Genomic DNA, 13,725 nt, shown 5'->3' on the forward strand with positions numbered 1-13,725 from the left:
AGGAGAGAGGGCTGTTTTTGTGGGACGGCCCTGCCTCCATCATTCTCAGGAGTCACAGCTCAGGTGAGCTTCCCCTGCATGTTCCTTGTCTCCGTAATCCATTCCCTCGACCACTGTGCCCTTGGCCCCTGACTGAGGGGCAGCAGTGAACGAGTCAGACAGCTGGCCGGGCGTCTTTGTGAGACTCACTCGACCTCTCCGAGCGCATTTCCTTACCTGCTCGGTGAGGCACACACAAACACGAGGGCGCAGCTGGACTGTGGAAGAAGCAGGATTCAAACCTGGGGCTGTCTGACTTCTGACTTCTTCCCAGGGGGTGCCCGTTTCTCCGCCAAGGGGGTCTGTGAAAAGGCCCGGAGGGGTGAGGGGAGTTGCTCTCAGCCAACCTCGGCCCGGCCCGGGGAGCTGGGCACCCCCGACAGCTGGGTTAGGTTTTGCAGCAACCTAACCTGTGTGGGCTGCTATGGGGCCAAGGTGCCAGGCACAGCGTGGGGACTCTGGGGGCCCTGGACAGAGGCCGGGGCTGTGCAGTCCCCCCAGGAAGCCAAGGGATCCCTCCCACAGCCCTTTCACCCCTGCATTCTCTGAATGAAGCCATTCAGAGGAGGAAACCTGACCGTCCATGTTTAATGCATGTCCAGCCACGCCGGGGGTGCAGTTCTCCCGTGGAGGGATTATTTTTAGCAGAGCTTGTGAGGGAGCTGGGGGTTCGAGAGAAGCCACTCCCCTCACCCAAGGACCCATCTCTTGCTGGGTGGCCGTAGGCACTGTTAACACAATCTGCGCCCAGCACCGGGGGCACTGACTGAGCCAGGCCTCCGCTGGGGGTGAGGGGGGGTCTCGTCCATTCAAGCTGTCTGTTGTGCGGCCAACTAAAGCAGCTGGCCGTCTCTGACACCTGTGTGGCCACCTCCCACGGGGAGCTCACTCTTTCCCTTTGCAGGTGTTGGCTCTGGGTAAGGCTAAACCCAGGGGGAGGGGACAAGCATGTTTCAGAGACTTTGTGTGAGAGGGTGTCACCTTTGTCAGCCCTCTGAGACTCCCCCGGCGCTGCAAAACCGAGCCCGGCTGTTGGGGGTGCCCAGCTCTCATCACTCCTAGCTTCCTCCTGGTTGAGGAGGTGAAGTGCCCATTTCAGGGTGACTTGTCAACGAATCCTAGATAACAAACATCTTGTTCTGTCAAATTTCCATGCTCCTCTCTCCCCCATTCCTCCTGCCTTGCTTTCAACTAAGTGTCAGCTGCAGTTTGGCCAGCATTTACTGAACACCTACTCTGTGCACCTGCCTTTATTGAGCACCTACTATGTGCTTAGTGACTTTCTTTGCACACTATCTTTTTTATTTATTTATTTATTTATTTTAGATTTTACTTATTCATTATAGAGAGAGAGAAAGAGAGAAGGGGGGGGGAGCAGGAAGCATCAACTCCCATATGTGCCTTGACCAGGCAAGCCCAGGGTTTTGAACCGGCAACCTCAGTGTTTCCAGGTTGACGCTTGATCCACTGCGCCACCACAGGTCAGGCCACACTATCTTTTTTAAACCCTCACCACCCTTTGGAACACATAGGGGGTTTGGGCGGAGCAGGGACCCAGACCCAAGCCTGCTGGACTCAGAGGAGTATTCTGCACACTTGGAGGGCTGACCCGGTGACGACTTGAGGTTAAGAGTCCAACAGCTCAGAGGTGTTTTTCCTACGGTCTTTCCTTTGGATGAATATCCAGAAGTGTCCCAATGTGGAAACGGAAGGAGACGTGACAATCACCTCTTTCAGGCTGTTCATTTCTCGCGTGGAGAAACTGAGGCCCAGAGAGAAGAGGGCAGCCCCCAGAGTGCTGACCGTATTCTAGGGTTCCTTCTGTCGCAGCCCAAGATTCTCTGTCACCTCAACTCCCTGGGTCTCCGTCTGCCGACCTGTTCACAGGCCCAGTCGTCAGTCCGACACACGCTCCGTCAGGGGTGTGCACGTGCGCGGTCAGTCCGACACACGCTCCGTCAGGGGTGTGCACGTGCGCGGTCAGTCCGACACGCGCCCCGTCGGGGGTGTGCACGTGCGCGGTCAGTCCGACACACGCTCCGTCAGGGGTGTGCACGTGCGCGGTGAGCAGGAGGGCCTGACGGCTGGTGCCAGCCCGAGAGCCCTCGGCCACCTTTGTCAGGCCGTGTTTACGGGCCCGTGCGAGGGCTCCGCGTCCAACACCAGGACCTTCCCTGCAGGTGTCTCTGTGGCTGCAAACCTGGTGGAGAGTTGTCGCTCGGTGGTCACTGCACGGATGAATGAGAAAGGCCACACAGATGATGGCCAAGGTCCGGACCAGTCAGAAATCTCTCTAGGTCTCTCCGTGAGAAACAATTCAATAGAGGGAATTGATTAGCCAAGAGAGTCAAGCGCTAAGAAGCCAAGCAGAGAAAGGGAAGACGGCTGGGTGCCTAGCCACATCGGGAAGCTGCCACCAACCCCCCGGGGCTGGGGAAAGACAGAGGAGGGGGTGTTACCAGAACCTGGGAGCTGGGGCAGGAGCTAGACTCTGGGGAGGGGCTGCGTCCCGGAGGGCTGGGGGTGGGGAACAGAGACTAGGCACGGCCTCTGTTGGAGACACCCCAGGACAAGCAGAGATAGGAATAAGGGGAGAGTGCCTTGGCTTTTTCCTCCTTTTCCTCTGCAGTACCTCCCATTGGCCAAACCCACCCAGAACCCAGGTGGCAAAGGGGTCTGGGAAATGTAGTTGCTGTGATATGGAGCCGGGCAGGAGAAAGGCAAGGATGGGACCTGGGATCCATGGGCAGTGACGGGCACAGGCTCGTTCTCATTCACACCATTCAGGTCGCAGAACTGGGGCTGCCATCGCAGCCACCGGTCAAGGGCTCCCCGGGTCCACGTTGGGGCTGACACTCTTACAGAGGGAGGGGGCCAGGGCGCAGAGCAAGGAGCTGTCTCCGCCAGAGCCTGGGGGAACCGGCTTTGACTCTGGGCTCGAGCTCCGGTGCCGCGCCCCCTCCTGTGTGGCGCCTCTCTCACTACAGGGTAGTTCACGTTAGTTCCCCTCTTACCGCTGAGGACATGGAGGCACAGGCAGGTGACGGGGCCACCTGGGTCACGCAGCTCCTTGGTGGCTGTGCTGGCAGGCAGCCTCCACCTGGGTCACGCAGCTCCTTGGTGGCTGTGCTGGCAGGCAGTCTCCACCTGGGTCACTCAGCTCCTTGGTGGCTGTGCTGGCAGGCAGTCTCCACCTGGGTCACGCAGCTCCTTGGTGGCTGTGCTGGCAGGCAGCCTCCACCTGGGTCACGCAGCTCCTTGGTGGCTGTGCTGGCAGGCAGTCTCCACCTGGGTCACGCAGCTCCTTGGTGGCTGTGCTGGCAGGCAGCCTCCACCTGGGTCACGCAGCTCCTTGGTGGCTCTGCGGGCAGGCAGCCTCCACCTGGGTCACGCAGCTCGTTGGTGGCTGTGCTGGCAGGCAGCCTCCACCTGGGTCACGCAGCTCCTTGGTGGCTGTGCTGGCAGGCAGTCTCCACCTGGGTCACTCAGCTCCTTGGTGGCTCTGCTGGCAGGCAGCCTCCACCTGGGTCACGCAGCTCGTTGGTGGCTGTGCTGGCAGGCAGCCTCCACCTGGGTCACGCAGCTCCTTGGTGGCTGTGCTGGCAGGCAGTCTCCACCTGGGTCACGCAGCTCCTTGGTGGCTCTGCTGGCAAGGCAGCCTCCACCTGGGTCACTCAGCTCCTTGGTGGCTGTGCTGGCAGGCAGTCTCCACCTGGGTCACTCAGCTCCTTGGTGGCTGTGCTGGCAGGCAGTCTCCACCTGGGTCACTCAGCTCCTTGGTGGCTCTGCTGGCAGGCAGTCTCCACCTGGGTCACGCAGCTCATTGGTGGCTGTGCTGGCAGGCAGCCTCCACCTGGGTCACTCAGCTCATTGGTGGCCGTGCTGGCAGGCAGCCTCCACCTGGGTCACTCAGCTCCTTGGTGGCTGTGCTGGCAAGGCAGTTTGAACCCACCGGTTTTGGCTCCAGAGCACCTGCCCTCCATTCTGGGGGCTTGTTGATGAGGGCAGTCCTGTGACCCCGTCTCCTGTCCAGAGTGCCCCCTGGAACCTTTCTTGTGGTCACTGCTGGGGTCCCCGTACGACCCTCTTTAGCTCATTAACTCTGCCCAGACGGATGGCCGGGGCTGGTGGGGCTCAGGCATGACCTGCATGCCCAATTAGAGGAATTCAAAATGCCATTTATTTATCAATGACTTAAGCTCATTTGATCATGAAGGATGGAGCCCAAACTGTTCTCCGAAGCCACTGTCATCCCTCAGCTGTGCCAAATCCGCCTTTGATCTGCTAATCCTGAGTTTATAAGGTTAGGAGATAAGCAGGCGGAACGAAATTCTTTTCTCTTTTGGTCCCCCCAAGGGGCCATGAAACCCCCAAACATCACAGACCTCCCGGGGCCCCTGTGGCCTCTTTGCCTGGATAACTCAGATGGTGTGTGAAGGGGGCCCCCCGCATCCTGGGACACACAGGCCGTCTGGGGTGGCTGGTGCTCCCCAGCGATCTGCCAGCTTCCTCCCCCTCCTCCTCCTCCTCCTCCTCCTCCTCCTCCCCCTCCTCCTCCCCCTCCTCCTCCCCCTCCTCCTCTGTCTCCTTGTACCAGCCTCTTCTCCTCGACCCCACACCAGGAAAACCAGGAAGCCGACCCAGCCAGTAACCTCCTGAGACTGCAGGGACCTACTCTCTCTTTGGTCCTCCTTTTATTTCATCCACAAATCTGTCCTTCCATCTGGATCCCTACTGCATAGGATTTGCCCAGTCTGTAGCAGAAGGACAAGACTTCAGGGATGGTTGAGCCCAACCCATGTGGATTGGGCTCTTGTAAGAGAAAGCCCCCAAGGAGTGTTTCTAATTCAATGAGCTGGATTGCTGAGAGATCTGCGGGCAGTTGGGCTTTCACTGCCCGCTCTGGCCCCTTAGGTGACCTTGGGGAACCGGTTAACCTCTTTGAGCCTCTTCATTTATAAAGAGGGGATAATGACAGTCCCTGCCATCATTAACATAATTCTTACTGTGAGGATGAAATGAGGATGTCTACAGCCCCGTGCAGAATAAACGCTTAATAAAGGGCACCCATTGTGATGACTTCTGTGATCCCTAAAAAAATAATGAGGATACAAAAATCTGTGCGGGGTTACCCTGCACTCAACTGTGTGGCAGTGGGCCCGTGGCTGCTATCTGCCCCCACGAACCCCAGAGCCAAAATGACTGGACCTTGTCCTGTTGCTTAGGCTAGTGCCGGGGAGGCAGATTAAGATCTAAGTGGTCAGTGTCCCCCCCCCCCCGCCCCCTGGGGAAGACGGGGACATTGACCAGGTGCTCTGGCAAGCAGCTATGACATCATTTCAAGTCACAGAATGACAAGGGCCACAGGCGAGAGGTCGGCAGGTTGGAAGAGGCCAGGATGGGCTTTGCGGAGGACAGAGGCAGGGGTGTTATGCTTCCCAGCGAGGCCGACCAGTTGGAGAGCTGGGCCTAGAAGGCGTACGTCCTGACCTGTTTCCCGCAGAGTTCAAGGGCCAGGACTAGACCAGGGCAGAGGGGGACAGCGGAGGCTGAGACAAAGCGGCCGCTGACTCTGCCCTGGGGAGGGAGAGAGGTGGGTCCACGCAGGAGCACTGGTTTGGGAGTCTGGAGATCGTTTCCGTCCTCCCGCTACTTCCTGCCAGCACTGAGCCCTTGGCCAAGCCGCCTCCCACAGGTGATGCCACCTGGCCCTGTGTCTGCCTCTCCGTGTCTGCCACAGGTCACCTGGCCCTGTGTCTGCCTCTCTGCTTATCGACTATAAACTGTGAGCTCCTTCGAGAAGAGACTGTGCCTTATTCCTCCCTGGGTCGCCCCCTTGTCAGCGGAGGGCACCCCACTTAGGAGATGTTCAGAAAAGACTCAGATCTCGTATTCACATCTTGGAATGGGGTCGGGAGGGAGGGGCCAAATTCTGAGACTTCTGCAAATCTCCTGGGTGCCAACACTGTCACTGTGGGGCCTCGTTCTGAGTGGAGGAACTCCCCTGAGCTCTCCTCTCCCTCGCCTCTCGTCCAGGCCTGTGTCTGTGCCTGTCCCTGCACTAGCCCCAGCGTGGACCCAGACCCTCTCCCCACACGGCCCCCACACGCCGCTCACACACGTGGTCCCTCTGCATGGCAGGCTTCCCTGATGGGTGGTGGCTCAGTGAGTTTGGTTACGTTACAGATGCCAGTGCCCCGTGAGAAGGTTTTCACCCAGTGCCTTTCCGTGTGAGCCCCGGCCACATCGGCCCCTCTTGTCTCTCCAGCTCACCCCTCACTCCTTCCAAACCCGAATGCACAGCAATCTATCAATAGTTCCTCACCCCCCAAACAGTCACGCCCAGGCCCCCGCCTTTACACACCACGCCCCCCAGCAGCAAGATAGTCTTCTAAAAAAATTTTTTTTTCTTTTGGAAAGGGGCTTTGGAACCAACTATTACATCACTTTATTTATTGATGTATTTCATTTTACCCTTTTTCCTGCCTGCCCGGGCATTATTACCCTGTCTGGGTCTGTCTCCCTTCGTTTGAAAAATGGGGTCAACCTCTCTGCCTTTCCACCTCACAAGCCCGGCCCTTTTTATCTGTGTGTGGGGGATAAAAACCAGAATGAGGTCCGAGGAAACAAAAAGGCTCCCCCCTCCACACACGTTCGAATCCTCCCGGTCACAACTAGTCCACGATGGTGAAAATGTCGCCGGCAAACTTCGGAAGAGAACTTGGGTCTCTCGGTTTGGGTCTGGAAGCTGGAAATGTGCGACTTTGCTGACAAAACCACTCTTGGCTCTGCCCACCGCCGAGATCCGCCAAACGCAGGGACAGTGGGATGGAAAGTCTGCGGCTCCCTGTTAAGGGCACGACGAAAGATGTCCGCTCTGCCTCCTCTCCGGGGTGGGGGTCTGGTGTCCTCTTCTCCTCCTTCTTCTTTTTCCTGCACATCTTCCTCGGCTTCCTTCACAGCTTGATAAATGATTGGTTCGCACTTTCAACATCAATTGCAAGATGCATATATATATATATATATATATATTTTTTTTTTTTTTTTTTTTTTTTCTTTAGTATGCGCGATCCTGTGTCTTAAGTTCTCCGGCGCTGAGAGAAAACAATATAGTTCTCCTGCAGGAGGTAGGCAGTGTAAATATATATTAGTTTGGGGAGAAGGAATGAGGGATGATAAAATATTCAGAAAGCAGTCTGTTCTGGAGGGATGTTATTCCGCACAGCCAGGGAGCAGATTAATGACACCATTTGAGAGGAAGGGAGGATGGGCCCCATTAAATATGCATTAGTGGGGTTGGAGGTGGGGTGGGCGGGGTGCTCGGGGTGGGCTGTGCGGTGCCCCTGCCTTGGAATCCGGTACCTAACCTGGACCTCCTCCCTCAGCGCTCCCAACAGCTGCCTCGGGGGCTGTGGAGGGTGAAAGCGCCACCAGGCGGGTGTGCTGGCCGTTCCCAGCCTGCTCTAGGGGGTTGGATGGGTTCTCTGGTAGGGGTGTTGGGGTGAAGAAGCGGGAGGCCTGGCCCTGCCTCTAACCGGCTGTGTGGACTTAGACATGTCACCGAACCTCTCTGAGTCTTGATTTCCTCCACTACAAAATGAAGATGAGATGATTCCCAACAGGGCTGAGCAAGTAGGAAGGTGGATGGGGTGATCCCTGGAAATGAAACAAGAGAGAAAACATTGCATTTGTCTGTGGCTGGAAGAACTTAATATTAAGCCACTTGGGGTGGGTGGGGAGGGTGTAAGGCCCCTTAGAAGCGAGCCTTAGTAGCAAGCATGGTCCCCAAGTTGCTTTCAAAGGTGGACAGTCCTGTTAATGTTAGGGGTGTTATTTATGTATTTAATTTACTTATTTTGAATGAATGAATAGGGGTGCATGTTTGGGGCCAGAGCTGAGCTGCTTGGAGGAATGGCAGAGGAGAGAGAGGCCAAAGGCGGTTAACACAGTTCAGCTTTTCCTCTAAGTCAGGAGGGGATACGGATTTACATCTTCTCTGCCTGCCTGGGGGTGGGGGTGGGGACTACGTGTCCGGGTCGGGGCCTGATTCCTTAGGTCACTTCTGCCACAGACGGTGTAGGCTGCTTTGTCCCCTCCCGACCCACCCATAACTCAAGCCCTTCCCCCCAGCCTCGCTCTGCAGAATTCACTTTTATTACGCAGCGTGGCCTCGGGCTGGTCCCTCAGATTTTGCCCAGCAATAGTGAGAAGTTTGTGCGACGCTCCCGTGTGCTGGGCTCTGTGCTTGCCGGGCTTGTCTCAGTCACCCGGAGAACAACTCTGTGTGGTAAACACTATGTCGCCCCGTTCTACCAGTGACGAGGCTGAGGCGCAGGGAAGTCAAGGAACTAGTTCAAGGTAACGGAACAACGGGTCTGATCCAGAGGCCAAGCGCTTTGCCACTGTGCTCGCCTCTCTCTTCCGGTCAGACTCAAGTTTCTTAGGGCAGGGTCCTGCTTCCACCGGCCCCCCCACGGGGCTGAGCCCAGACCTGGTGCCTGGAGGGGTTTCACAGACGCTGGCCATGGACTGATTTTTCTATAAGAGGCCTTGTCGAGTCCCAGGTTTGGGCAAATCCCACAGAAGGACATCTCCTCGGGGTCACGGAGGCTCAGGTGTCTTGGATTTAGAGGATGCTCTTGGAGTGTTTGTCGGCAAGAACTCATTGGGACTGTTTCTCCTCTGAGCACCTCATGCTGAGTTTCGGCGGTCGGAGGACATGTGGGCGGGGCTCCCAGCTCGGAGCGCAGGAGTTCACGCAGCCCCCCGTGGGAGGGCCGAGGGGCTGCTCAGACTTCAGCTGGGCCCAGGATGAGGGGCCTCCCCCGTGACAAAAGGCATCACAGACATCACAGGTGAAACTGGAGGAAGACATCTGTATGCGTATCACTGAAAAACGTCCCCACACGCACCACCCAAAGAACCCACCGCGCGTATAAAGGAGGCGAACAGCCCCTTAGGAAACGGGCCAAGAGGAGGAGCAGGCAACTCCCAGGAGAGGCGGCCTGCAGGGCTGGTGAAGCGGGGTGTGGCACCAGACCCCCGTGGGCAGTGGACAGGAGCAGCCTGCAGTCTAGGGGTCAAGAGATGCTCACCCACTTCCGCTGCAGCCCCCGGGGAAACGCAGGCCCCAGGAACCACGCAGCGGAGATCTGACAACCCCCCCCCCCCCCCCCCCCCGGCTCTCCACTCTAGCTGTGGCCTCTGTCCCCAGCTCCTTCCCGCTTGGGAAATATTCAGTTCCACAGTTCATGTGTTTCTCGGGAGCCAAGGCCGGGACTCCCTCCCGTGGAGCCCTACCTCCCGACTCAAGCTCAGAGGAGGAGCTGCCCTCCCAGCCTCTTCCCTTGTTCTGGGAAGCTGGCCGTGGGAATAGCAGGAAGCTGGAGGTCTGGCCTCCTTGGATTCAGCACACCATCATCAAAGCAGGAAGGAAAGCGACGTCCGTCCATCCGTCTGTCTTTCGGAGCTTGGGGCACACAGCGGGGGTTCCCTCCCAGACCCCTTCTCCCCTGCACCTCCCCTCCCCCGCACTGCGTCAGGCCCCACATTGCTGAGAGTGTGCCATGGGCCCAGGTCAGCGTCCCCAGGTGGGCGAGGCTGGACAGAGGGGCAGGGGCCCCTCCCTCCACCTTGGGAGGCCCCCAGGAGCAGGGGGAAGCTGCCACTTACACACAGAACGTTCCATGGCCTTTGTTTTAGGGGCCACTGGCAGCAGTCAGGGAGCTGGATGAACTGTAGGGAGCAGAAAGCCCGGCCCTTCTCCCCATAGGTGTCCCAGCTGGGACGGTGCTCCGCTCCACACCCCTGACTGCTCCTGTTCGGGCCAACCCTGCCTCTACTGCAGCCCATGGGGCTCCTCTGGGCACCTCCTCTGGCTGCTGGGATGGACGGAGTGAACGGACAGGGGACTCAACACCCTGGGCTCAGACTTCAGTCACTGACGGACGGCCTTCTCCCCCTCTGGAGGGACACCAGAAGCATTGCTCTGTGCAGCCCCCAGGGGAAGGCGCCCCTCTTCCCGCAGCGTGACCTGCTCACTGATGCCCCCCATCGTCTTCTCCCTTCACCGTCTCCCCTGCCAACCCACCCCACCCCACCCCACCACGGTGCCTCCTGGGATCACCTCCCAGACGAGCTCCCCTGCAACCCCACCCCACCCCACCCCACCCACCCACCCCACCCCACCCCACCCCACCCCACCCCGCCACGGTGCCTCCTAGGGTCACCTCCCAGACGAGCTCCCCACCCCACCCCACCCCGCCCCACCCCGCCCCACCCCACCACGGTGCCTCCTGGGATCACCTCCCAGACGAGCTCCCCTGCAACCCCACCCCACCCCACCCCACCCACCCCACCCCACCCCACCCCACCCCACCCCGCCACGGTGCCTCCTAGGGTCACCTCCCAGACGAGCTCCCCACCCCACCCTGCCCCACCCCGCCCCACCCCACCACGGTGCCTCCTGGGATCACCTCCCAGACGAGCTCCCCTGCCACCCCACCCCGCCCCGCCCCACCACGGTGCCTCCTAGGGTCACCTCCCAGACGAGCTCCCCTGCCACCCCGCCCCACCCCACCCCACCCCACCCACCCCGCCCCACCACGGTGCCTCCTAGGATCACCTCCCAGACGAGCTCCCTGTTTCAAATCCCGCTCCTGGCGTCTGCCTCTGGGGAGCTCCCCCTAAGACAGTGGGTGTAGCGAGCCGAAACTGCGACGGAGTGAGGGTTAAACCAGGTGAGCCCTCACTCATGGCATCCGGGCAAGAGCGCTCCGCTGCATTGCCCAACCGTGGACACTAACGCATCCAGCCGACCTCTCCTGGTGCACAGCTTTCTTTTAATTAAAAAATAAAAACACATACATATATATATATGACTTCCTCTCTTGATGAACCACGGGCTATTTTCCCACCATAATACAGAACTGTGGCTTGAGTTTCACAGTTCACTAGCTGAATCGTGTGCTTTTGACAGGTCTGCTGTGATTTTTGTCGCACTATATCAGGAGGGGGGGGGCGTTGCCCCGAAGCTATACTTGCTTATGATACACACCCCAGCCTAGATCAAGTTGTCCCGAGAAGGAGCCTCTGTCCCCTCTCCCATGCATGTCACCATCCACCCGAAGCCCAGAGGAGGGCTAGCCTGATCCGGGGAGAGTCCAACCAGACCCTGTCTCGGGCTGGGCCAGCACCGACCGACTGAGGATCAGGGGTGAGGGAAACCCAGGGGACCCGAAAGGCTGGCCTAGGTGGTGTTTCCCAGGTGGGACCCTTGGCAGGTGCAAGACTTGGCACGTGAGTTGTGTGCTGGTGTTTGGAGACCCTCGTGAGGGAGATGGGCTGAACCTTAAGATACTCCACTGGGGTCCAGGTGGGCAGAGAGGAGAAGGTTATGGACTATTTGGCTATGCCACTTGGACCGCTGGGTCTCTAGAAGTCACTGGATAGAAGTGTGGGGTTCCAGCCTGGAGAGAGCCAGTAGGCACCCCTCAGAGGGGCTAAGTCACGATGAGTTTCTTGGGGACGAGAGGGTCGCTCTGAGGTGAGGAGCAGGCAGAGGGCTGGGAAGATCCCCGGGTCCCCTCTGATAGATACCGGCTCACCTTCCCCGACCATAGATCTGCTGTCTCTTTGGGCTCCCGTGGCGAAGGTGGAGTTTGGGAGGTTGTCCCCTGCTAGGTACCTGCTGGCAGTTTCTATTCGGATTATGGTGGAATCGTGTCATACTGTGTGAGTTCAGTTTCCGGGAGCTTAGCCGGATGGTGAGCCCAAGACCTCACTCAGCAGAGGAGCAGGGCAGTGAGATGGGGGAAGGAAGAAGCCATGAGGGGCAGGCTCTCAGGCAGCGTACCCCTGAGGGCGGCCGGGCTTACTCTGCTGGTGAGTGAGCCACGGGAGCCGTGGGGAGCGTGCGCCTCTGAGCTACCCCACGTCCTGTGCACGACGAGCCGGGGTGCGCAGCCACCTACTCCCCTCTGACAGAGGTCCAGAGCTGCTCCGGGCGGTGCTGACCTTCCGGTGCCGCTAACTGGTGGCTGAAGTGGATGTGTGGGGGCTCCGGCCATCAGAAATAGCCCCTGGGCAATGAGGTGTGGACGCTGGCAGTCGGAAGACCCCGAGGTTGAGAGCAGGGCAGGGCAGCAGCTGCATCTATGCCAACATTAACGATAAAACCTGTCAAGAAGAGGCTATAGGCCCTGGCCGGTTGGCTCAGCAGTGGAGCGTTGGCCTGGCGTGGGGGGGACCCGGGTTCGATTCCCGGCCAGGGCACATTTGCTTCTCCACCCCTCCCCCTCTCCTTCCTCTCTGTCTCTCTTTTCCCCTCCCGCAGCCGAGGCTCCATTGGAGCAGGGATGGCCCGGGCGCTGGGGATGGCTCCTTGGCCTCTGCCCCAGGCGCTAGAGTGGCTCTGGTCGCAGCAGAGCGACACCCCGGAGGGGCAGAGCATCGCCCCCTGGTGGGCAGAGCGTCGCCCCTGGTGGGCAGAGCGTCGCCCCTGGTGGGCGTGCCGGGTGGATCCCGGTCGGGCGCATGCGGGAGTCTGTCTGACTGTCTCTTCCCGTTTCCAGCTTCAGAAATAAAGAAAAAAAAAAAAAAAGAAGAAGAAGAGGCTATACTAGTTTGCTCTGGTCACCACAGCAGAGGACCACAGACCCGGTGGCTTACGCTACAGACGCTTCTTCTCTGGCGGTTCCAGGGGCTGGGAGTCCGAGCTCAAGGCGTCAGCAGGCTTGGTGCTTCCTGCGGCCTCTCTCCTGCGCTTATCAATGTTTCCTCCTCCCCGCGTCCTCAGCGGGCCTCCCTCTGCGTGTGCCTGCGTCCAAATCCCCTCCTCGTATAAGGGCACGGTTACATCGGATTAGGGCCCACCTTAATGACCTCATTTTTACTTAATCGCCCCTTTAACGACCCTCTCTCCAAATGTAGTCACATTCGGAGGTGCTGGGGGCTAGGACGTCCACAGGTGAACTTCTGGACATGATTCAACCCGCAGCAGATGCTCCGTGAATGTCCCTGCCCTCCCTCTCCGGGAACACCTAAGACACTCCAGTGACTGAGAATGACGTCCACGGCGCTTCCGGCGTGCTGGGAAATGCGGCGTCCAGGAATGTCACACAGGCCCCGCATTCAAACCCTAACTAACCCTTTGATGGGACCGCGCAGAGGAAACTCTGACTCCCTGAGATGAAACGTGGCCCGTGTGCGCGTGGGGGCCGCTCGGGAAGTCAGGGCCCCAGGTGGCCGTGGGGGCAGGGCAACGAGATGGACAGGGCAGCGGACTTCCTTACGGACCCTGCCGATCTCCGTAGCTGGGGGGCCCTGGAAGGGTCTTCACCGAGACATCCCGGGTCTTGGTGACTTCACATGCGGCATCCCAGTTGTCCTCCGCGAACTTGGGCTCTCTCTCAGAGAGCGAGTCCGAACAGTGGCGTCCACCACGAGCAATTTCTCGAGCACTGACCAAGTGTCCTCGAATACTTCACAAAGCAAGCGCTCTCTCTCCGGGGGAGCTGTGTCACCTGTCACTTGACTCCTTTCTCTCTCAGTGGGCTCCCTTGTTATCTCCATCGGAAAGGCCCCCCGCTGAGAAGTCAGACAACTTGCTCCAGCTCACCCACGGAGGAGCAAGGACGAGCGAGGGTGGCCGCTGGGGCCCGTGGTGGTGCGTGGGTTGGAGAACAC

This window comes from Saccopteryx leptura, chromosome 9 (genome assembly GCF_036850995.1).
Source record: "Saccopteryx leptura isolate mSacLep1 chromosome 9, mSacLep1_pri_phased_curated, whole genome shotgun sequence".
Taxonomy (NCBI): Eukaryota; Metazoa; Chordata; class Mammalia; order Chiroptera; family Emballonuridae; genus Saccopteryx; species Saccopteryx leptura.